The sequence below is a fragment of the Lactuca virosa genome, chromosome 3 (genome assembly GCF_052849685.1).
Source record: "Lactuca virosa cultivar CGN04683 chromosome 3, Lactuca_virosa_CGN04683_v6, whole genome shotgun sequence".
In the NCBI taxonomy this organism is placed as follows: domain Eukaryota; kingdom Viridiplantae; phylum Streptophyta; class Magnoliopsida; order Asterales; family Asteraceae; genus Lactuca; species Lactuca virosa.
Genome location: NC_136428.1, coordinates 228,789,234 through 228,799,228, shown reverse-complemented (window position 1 = coordinate 228,799,228; position 9,995 = coordinate 228,789,234).

The following is a 9,995-nucleotide window of genomic DNA, read 5'->3' as shown; positions in this document are numbered from 1 at the left end:
TGATGAGGTGACAACCGCTTCCAAACCACACCAGGAAAGTGGAGAGAAGAAGAAGAAATTATGGAACAAGCGAAAGGGGCAGTCTTCGCAAGAGCCCTCCAAGAAACAGCAAACAGTGACACTTCATGCTGCTACTACTCCTGCTGCTACTGCAGCTGCTGTTTCAACCACCCAAGCTCCTACCGATGTTTATGCTGGGAACCTACCTCTGTGCAACAAGTGTAACTTTCATCATCACGGACCCTGCCATGATTTGAAATGCAACAACTGTGGAAAGAAAGGACACACAGCTCGATTCTGCAAAGCATCAGTCCAACCAACCAACCAGGCTCCTGGAGCGAGCGCTGGTCAAGCCTGCTATAGCTGTGGAGAGGTTGGGCACTTCAAAAGAAACTGTCTGAAAGCGTCAACAGCGGGCAACACCGGGAGGGTACTAGCTATGGGCCAGGAGGAAGCGGTCGCTGATCCTACCTGTGTTACGGGTACATTCCTCCTTGACAACTCTTATGCATGCATTCTTTTCGATTCTTGTGCGGAGAGGAGTTTTGTTAGTCATGCATTGAAACATCTACTCAAATGTAAATCCCACCCTTTAACTGAAATATTTACCGTCGAAATGGCTAACGGAAAGAAAGAGAGCACTAACGACATATTCATAGGTTGTACTCTTACCTTGAACAATCATTCCTTTCCCATCGATCTTATGCCAGTTTCCATAAAGAGCTTCGATGCCATAATCGGCATGGATTGGTTGAGCCCCAATCGTGCTGATATCCTTTGCTACGAGAAAGCTATCCGTCTGAAACTTCCCTCTGGCGAAGCCCTCACTATTTTCGGTGATAAACTCAGTTCGAACCTTTGTATCATTTCATGTATCAAAGCCCAGAAGTATCTGTGGCAGGAATGCCATGCATTCTTGGCTCATGTTGTTGATGAAACGCAAAAAGTTAAAGACCTCGAGAGCATCCCCGAAGTCTGCAACTTTCCTGATGTCTTCCTCGAAAATCTTCCAGGAATTCCTCCCGAGCGCCAAGTCGAGTTTCGTATCGACTTAATCCCCGGAGCTACTCCTCTAGCTAAATCTTCCTATCGTCTGGCACCAGCAGAAATGCAAGAGTTATCCAGCCAGCTCAATGAGCTGATCAGCAAAGGATTCATAAGGCCAAGTTCCTCACCCTGGGGAGCTCCGATCATATTCGTGAAGAAGAAAGATGGATCCTTTCGGATGTGCATCGATTACCGAGAATTGAACAAGCTTACCATCAAGAACCGTTATCCCCTACCCAGAATCGACGACCTCTTCGACCAAATTCAGGGAGCCAACTATTTCTCAAAGATAGACCTTAGATCAGGGTACCATCAGTTACGAGTACACGAGAATGATGTTCCCAAAACAGCATTACGAACTCGTTTCGGACACTACGAGTTCGTAGTAATGCCCTTCGGCCTAACCAACATACCGACATTATTCATGGACCTGGTGAATCGGGTGTGCTGCCCGTTCCTAGACAAGTTCGTGAACGTGTTCATTGACAATATACTTGTCTATTCGCGGAGTGAAGATGATCATAAACAGCACTTGAGACCAGTGATAGAAACATTAATGGCGGAAAAGCTTTATGCAAATTTCTCAAAGCGTTAGTTCTGGATCAAGAAGGTAACTTTCCTTGGTCACGTGGTTAGCGAGGAAGGCATACACGTGGACCCTTCCAAAATCAAAGCGATTGAGAATTGGTCAGCACCAAAGACACCCACAGAAATCCGCCAATTCTTGGGTCTCGCCGGCTATTATCGCAGGTTTATCCAAAACATCTCCAAAACCGCTAAGCCTTTAACCACCCTGACTCAGAAAAGTGTAACCTTTAGTTGGGGAGAAAAGCAAGACACTGTGTTTCAAACATTGAAGCAGGCCCTATACAGAGCGCTTATCGTGTCCCTACCCGAAGGGACGGAAGACTTCGTTGTCTACTGTGATGCATCCAATCAGGGCCTAGGGTGTGTGCTCATGCTGCGAGGAAAGGTTATCGCCTATGCCTCGAGGCAGCTGAAGACACACGAAGTCAATTACACAACTCACGATCTAGAGTTGTGAGCAGTGGTCTTCACATTAAAGATCTGGAGACATTATCTCTATGGAACCAAGTGCACTATATTCTCCGACCATAAAAGCCTACAACATATCTTCGATCAGAAAGACTTAAACATTAGGCAGCGACGATGGGTAGAGCTACTCAGTGACTACGAGTGCGAAATACGCTACCATCCCGGCAAGGCGAATGTGGTAGTGGATGCCCTCAGCCGAAAGGAGTATTCAGGTCGTAGGGTGAAGGCATTGACAATGACCATCCATTCCCATTTATCCGATCAGATCAGAGAACTCAGAGGGAAGCCTTAAAGCCAGAAAACATGTTGGATGAAGCCCTGAGAGGAATGGAAAAGAACTTAGAGGTCAAGGGAGACGGAGTTTACTATTTCATGGACCGGATCTGGACCCCATGGTACGGCGGGTACAGGGAGGTTGTCATGAATGAGGCTCACAAGACTAGATACTCCGTTCACCCAGGTTCAGATAAAATGTATCTGGATCTCAAACAACTATATTGGTTGCCGAACATTAAAGCAGAGATCGCTACTTTCGTGGGCAAGTGCCTGACTTCCGCCAAGGTGAAGGTAGAATATCAAAAGCCCTTAGGTTTACTTCAGCAGCCAGAAATACCTTAGTGGAAGTGGGAAATAATTACAATGGATTTTATCATCAAGTTACCTAGATCTCCAAGTAGGCACGACGCCATCTGGGTAATTGTCGATCGACTGACCAAATCCGCCCACTTCCTGCTAATCAAAGAAAACTTCAAAATGGAGAGACTCACACGGTTATGCCTCCGAGAAATAGTTCGTCTTCATGGGGTACTTGTATCCATTATCTCCGATCGAGATAGCAGGTTTACCTCGAGATTCTGGCAGTCACTACAGAAGGCTCTTGGAACTAAGCTGGATATGAGCACGGCTTATCATCCACAGACCGATGGACAGAGTGAGAGAACAATCCAGACATTAGAAGATATGTTGAGACCTGCGTCATCGACTTCGGCATGTCGTGGGACACTCATCTACCCTTGGTCGAATTTTCTTACAACAACAACTATCATACCAGCATTAAGGTTGCGCCGTTTGAAGCCCTCTATGGCCGTAAGTACAGATCCCCTTTGTGCTGGGCCGAAGTGGGTGACACGCAGCTAGTAAAGGGTCAAGTTCCCGACAACACTCTCACGGGTCTTGAAATCATCCGAGAGACAACTGAAAATATCATACAAATCCGAGAACGACTAAAATCGTCACGAGATAGACAAAAGAGCTATGCCGATAAGAGACGAAATCCCTTGGAATTCCATGTTGGTGACCATGTCCTTTTGAAGGTCTCACCCTGGAAAGGCGTGATATGCTTTGGAAAGCGTGGAAAGCTAAATCCAAGATACATTGGACCATTCGAGATCCTCGCTAGGATTGGTCCCGTAGCATACAAACTCCAGTTACCTCGAGAACTTAGCAACATACATCCCGTCTTCCACGTGTCGAACCTAAAGAAGTGTCTGTCCGATGAGACACTTGTGATTCACCTCGATGAGATCGAGCTAGACAAGAGCATGCACTTCGTGGAAGAACCAGTTGAAATCATGGACCGGGAAGTCAAACCAATGAAACAAAGTCGCATCCCGATAGTGAAGGTTCGCTGGAATGCTAAGCGGGGACCTGAATTCACTTGGGAGCGTGAGGATTCGATGAAGCAGAAGTACCCTCTAACGGGGGAATGATGTGACAACACGGAACTTCTATCTTGTACAATTAGTCAATTCTATCAATGTTAAACTTGATTATGTTACCCTTTTGGCACCATTTAAGGGTTCGTTTAAGTGTTCTAAGCTTGAGTACAACCAAAGTTGAGATTAGGGATGAGTTATCAAGTCGTAAAGTAACAAGATCGGGCCATACACTCTCTTAGGAGGAGTGTACGGCCGCACACATGGGTGTACGGTCGTACACCCCCTCATGGTCGCACACTCACCCCTATATATACGAGTAGACCCCCCTTCCTTCATTCATTTCTTCTCTTGGCTGCACATTAATTCCTTTCTCTCAAGCTTACTCAACCGTGAACCCTCCAAGGCTTCAAAAACGTGAGTATTCCATCCTATAGCTTATTATACTTGAAGGACCTCATGAACTAAGCCTTAATTCATCAAGTTTCAACATGATTCATCATCCTTGGAAGGTGTACGGTCGCACAACTTCATAAGGTGGGCCGTACACACCTTAAATACCATCCAAAGTGAGAGTTTGGCCCCTATCTTCTAGTTGGACATGATCCTAGTCTTGATACACCTTAAAGTTGACAACTTGGGCATAAACATGAGGAGTGTACGACCGCACACCCCTTTGTACGACCGCACACACACCTTAGGGCCGTACACCCACTTTGATGAACACATTAGGCCTCATACTTGCATTACAACCAAGTACTGAACCTAGAACACTTCCTTGATGCTTCTTAGGACCTTGAAACACTTCAACATGCACACTTTTTCATGAGTGTACGGCCGTACACTCATGGGCCCCACACCCAGGGCCGTACACACCCTTAGGGTGGCCGTACACATCTTTCACTCAATTCCATATGGTTTTAACACTTAGTCCAAGTGTTTCCAAGTCCTTAGGGTGGTTTCCTATCATGTCTAAGTCGCAAAATACCCTAAATTTAATCATATATGTGTTATTACAAGTTAATTAGGATCCAATTGTGTTCGAGGCTTCATTTGGCACTCATCATCTCTTATCTATCCTTCATACAAACGACTCACTCGAGGTGAGTTCATACCCCTACGCTTTTACGATTTTTAAACGTTTTCAAGGAGGGGAATACAAGCCAAACACAAATGCTTTTTTGAACTAATAGAAAAGGACTTTTAACAAGTATAAAACTCATGCAATTGATTCAGACAAATGATTTTCATAGTTGTATAAATTATTTTGATATCTTATCCCTTCTGTACTATGTTGAGCATAAGGGACGTTTTCAACTTACAACAAAAATTGCATAGTTTTTCAAATTCAACATTCACACCATATACATGTAAACTATAATAGGTATAGTTTGGGGTTTTCAAAACATAATTGTTACGAATTCAGAGTTATTCACCACTAAACATATAAACTATGGCAGATTTAGTTTATGGTATTCTTTACTACAAGGGCATGGCCTTTAATAGTTATTTAAGTATAATTATTACCGTATACCGCATCCAACGGATTCTAATACAAAAAAAACACTTTAGAATTACATGCAAACTACATTGTACAATATTGTGAGGCTCTACTTCAAAACTGTACTCTTAGGTGTACTGATTTAAATCCTATCCTAGTATAACCAGAGTTTCCTGGAGGGAGAGCGTGAGATTTGTGAATAGATCTATTCCGGATTGACAATCCCACTCCTGAACTGCTAGATACAGTTAGGCAGACATGCCTGGGGTGACAAATTTCATTTAACCAACACTTGAAGAACGTTGTAAAGGTCTCTAGGTCATATCAAGCATGGTGATACGACTCACAATAAGTATAAACTAATCATTTGTTTACGGGATTTCACTCTTCAATGGTTTTATTTTAAGTAATAAACTTAATATACATACTGTGTTAGCTAGGGTTTTCACACTATATGATACTTACGTTACTGGTGGTGACCAGGGTTTTCATGCAAGTACTTTCAGATATAAGAATAGAATTCAATAACAAACTTACCATGGGCCTTAGGGTTTAAGGCTACTCTTCATTATTTAAGAAAATTTTCGATTTTCTTGGAAACATATAAACCTTTCTATAAATTTATAAAAGGATTTTGCTACATAACCTCGCTTATGAACTCACCAGCTTTATGTTGATACTCTTTCAAAACTGCTTGTATTCTTAGAGAATCAGTAGACAGGTCCCTCCTGGAGTTTTGGGAAGTTGGAGCAACCAAAGTCATGTCTTTAAATTATACTTTCACTTTTGATGTATTTAAGCAAGACTTAAACAGATGTAAACCTTTTTCATATATGTATTCAATGTAATGGTTGTGTTTACTATGACACAATGGGTGTGATACTACACATGACGTTTTCTACCCCCGAACGTTTCCGCCGTTCCGGTTTGGGGGTGTGACAGACTTTTCCTGTCCCGACCTGTTAAAAATATAACATTAAAAATAAAGTCAAAATTAGCCGACGGAGTCTAAACGAAAGTTGTAGATCGTGGTCTCACCTACGCTTGGATATAAAGAAACGTAAAAAACAGAGCTCGCATGTCAATGATATGAATTTTTGAAGTTTGGAGAATAGAAGTACCGCCCGCGTACGAGAATACGCCCAACGTACTTGGAAGCTAGGCCTCAGTTTCACCACGTCGCCTCTTTCTTTGCATGCAACACGTGTCTCGCAACATCGACTTGTACGAATCCACGTATCAGTGTATGCCCCACACACGAGACGTACGCCCAGCGTACTGCTGTTTACACAAGTACGCCCAGCATACCAATATATTACGCCCAACGTAAATCAGGAGTTCAGCCACTATAAATAGGGTGCGAAGCCTCCGGGTTTTGTTTACCATTTTCAAAACCTCTCTCCTCTTAAACACCATTTCAAGCCACTTTTAACCCCCCGAAGCCTAGAATACACCCCTAACTCCCGAAGAAAGCTCGGAGCCCCGAAGTGCTCGAGAAAATAATCGTTTCCAGTCGAAACTCTGCCCGCGTAAAGCCTGGTTTTTCACCAGAAACTCGCGGTTTTGACAAGGAAAATTTATTTCTAGAAACGAAGTGCTGCCCAAATCACCACTTATCAGGTGAGTTCATACCCCCATATTTTCCAAGATTTTTAAATGGTTTTAGGGGGGGAATACAAGTAAAACACAAGAAATCTTGTGTTTCAAAATGTAATTTTACTTATTTCGTTTTTTTATCGTCAATATGTATTTAAACACGAAACTTTGTTAAAACATGAAAATAAACTTATAAACTATAATAGGTATAGTTTAAGAATCATATGAACTATTTTACAAAATCCAGGTTAAAACATGGAAATAAACTTATAAACTATAATAGGTATAGTTTATGGGACAAAGGGATCTTTTTACAAAAATTACATGTTATTACAAAAAGGTTTTACACTTTATGTAAACTAGTTAATACATGATTGTGAACCGCTTGATGTACCACTCATGGTACCCGTTAGAATCCTAGTTATAACCAGTGTCTCCTTGAGGGGGACCGTGAGTTGGTGTATAGATCTATACGGGACTAACTATGTATTAGTATGGTTATAATGAATATTCACAATAAGTATTAACTAATTATTTACTTAAACATGTATTTTTTCTTAAACATTTCCAAGGGATATTAACTATATGATTACTTAGTACATACAATAGGGTTAGATAAATATGAAGTCCAACAGACAGTGGAATATGTGATTTCCGCCTCATTTCCTGTTCCTTGTATGGTTGTGGGCTTAGGTCAGATACACCCATTCAACTGTCTATTCGATTTTGGTTATATACAACTCGTATGTATTAAGTGATCATAGGAGGATAGTATCGTCGCATCAAGTTTTCATGGAAAACAAATCTTTAACTAGTTAACTTATAAACAAAACTAGATATCATTAAAGTAAGTATAGTAATTATACGTTTACTTTTTGGTCATAGAACAATTAAGAGTACAAATCGGTTTTTTATAGAAAATGTAGGATTTTTCTATGATAAACATCGTTATTTTAAAGGTAAACAATTTTCGATTTAACTTTCTAGAAACAATAACATTCATTACTGAAAACAATGTTTTACAATAGAGTAAGTGGAACTAGGAACATAATTACAAAAGGTTCAATACTTATTTACAAACTAGTATAACATAAAGGACCTTTAATCGTTAATTCTATAATTACTTAGTTTATACTAACTATATATAACCTAATATCGAATGGACAGCTGAATGTGGGAATCTATAGAAGGGACTATTATGGTTACCATTTTACCAAGAAAATATAGGATTTTATGAAGGAAACACATTCATTATATCTAAAAGAATCATTAATGTTAATTATTTGATTACCTGGTGAATAAACTAGAGTTATATATAATGAAGATCCGGAAGACAGTGGAATGTGTGACTTCCATCTTATTTCCTGTTCCTTGTTTGGTTGTGGGATTAGGGAAGATCCACACATTCAACTGTCTATTCGATCTGTATTATATATAATTTGTATTCACTAAATGATCATAAAAGGAATGAGTATGGTCATATTACTCATTAAGAAAATATAGGATTTTCTGGAGGAACAAGCGAACTTTTCCAAAGAACAAAGTGTATAGTTTTAAAACAAAAATGCTTATGAACTCACCAACTTTAATGTTGACACTTTTTCAAACCACTTGTATTCTCAGGATCGTTAGTAGACATGTACTCTCTCTCAGGTGTTGCGAAGACGAAGCATTACGTCTTATCTTTTTTTATAGTTTTAATGTAAATCATGAAATGTTTTCAATATAATGTAAACTTTATATTATTAATATGATGGTCGTTGTTACTTTGATTACTATGATGCATGTGTTGTGATACTTAACATGACGTCCTCCACCCCCGAACGTTTCCGTCGTTCCGGTTTAGGGGTGTGACAGTACCAGCCGAGTACACGGGTCGTACTCAGCCTGTTTGACTTTTCTAGTTTTGTTGACTTGTTGTCCATGGATCGTTGACCAGAAGTTTGACCAGCGTCGACCATTGATTATTTTGAGCCTTTTAGGATATTGGGCCTTCTCGGGTTATGCCCACGATGGGATTTGGCCCAATTTGGATATTTGGGCCGTATTGGTCCTTTTGGTGTCATTTCAGGGTTTGGGCTTATGATGCTTGTAGATTGGTCTTTGGTTTTATGGAAAGTAAGGAAAGAGGGTAAAATGGACTTTTACCCTAAAGGGTTGATTATTGGACTAGAATTCTGGTTGGGTTGGGAACCAATTATTGATGAAATATTATTTGATGTTGTTAGTGCACGGATTCCGGTAGCAACAACTTGAGTATTCGGTTGTCTTGGTTTGAGGTGTGCCTTCCACTATACTATGGGTCGAAGGCACCAATTCCAGCCCATTTGGTTTATGTTTTATAGGAAGACCAGGGGGTAGCCCTTGGCATTTGTATGAAAGACCAGGAGTTGGCTCATGCAAAATCTGTATGAAAGACCAGAGGTTGGGATCTGGCAGTTAAGTAGATAAGTAGTTGTAGATTGTATGCTAGTTATCTTTGTGATGCTTGCATGGAAGACCATGAGGTGGCTCTTGGCACTTATCTGTAAGAACCAGTGTTTGGTCCCGGACCTGGCAAGGAAAGACCATGATACAGCTTCTGGCATAATGGCAAGACTATGGTTCTCACATAGCTCCTCCTATTGCATGTTTGATAAGTATGACTCATATGTTATGTATGGTATATGGTATTTGTAGAACTCACTATGCTTTATGCTTACAGTTGTTGTTTATGGTTTCAGGTACCTCCGGTTCGAAAGGGAAGGGCCTGACTTGATCGCGGCGCATACACTCATATTTTCCACAACATTTAGATCTTGGGATTGTACTCTGATAACTGCTTTTCATTATAAAATACCTTTATGAGTTTAAATAAATGAAAATGAGTGTTTTGCTTGTTTTAAAAATAAAATTTTTACCTTCGTATTTTGGGATGTTACAGTTCAGTCAAGAATGAAGATGCCACATGTGTCTACAAGATAACTAGTAGGAGTATAATGATATTTTTAGTTTTATATCTGCATGACACACTAATCATTGGAAATACCGTTCCATGCTTGTAAGGTGTTAAGTCCTTTCTCAGAAATTGTTTTTCAATGAAAGACTTGGGAGCGGTTGTACAAAAAGATATATTAAAACAATTAAAAGGTCTATGTCAA